Genomic DNA, 419 nt, shown 5'->3' with positions numbered 1-419 from the left:
GGTTTTTATGTATGTATATATATGATAAACGATAGAAAATTAAAATATGATAGTGAGATAGAACAACAGTAAATAAAAAACCACATTAGAAAAAAAGCTAATAACCCCACCAAGCAAAAAAATTAACGGAGAATCCCCCCACATTTTTTTTTTAACCCGAATTAGACGCCCTTTCCGTTTCTCACCCGAACGTGTCCAAATTCCCTGTTTCCTTTTCCCTTATTTGTCTACAGCGGGACCAAAGGTTAGTCAAATTTATCCGGATTTAAAATTAGTTTTAGAATAGGACTTTTTTAGGGTGTTGGTTATATATCTTTAGTTTTATATTGTTAATGTTTTTATTGATAAACTTTTGGTGACCTTAACTATTTTGAAAGATATAAACAAACTTTCAGAAACATAAATGTACATAATGCCAC

This window comes from Penaeus monodon, chromosome 29 (genome assembly GCF_015228065.2).
Source record: "Penaeus monodon isolate SGIC_2016 chromosome 29, NSTDA_Pmon_1, whole genome shotgun sequence".
Taxonomy (NCBI): Eukaryota; Metazoa; Arthropoda; class Malacostraca; order Decapoda; family Penaeidae; genus Penaeus; species Penaeus monodon.
This window is presented reverse-complemented; position numbering follows the sequence as displayed.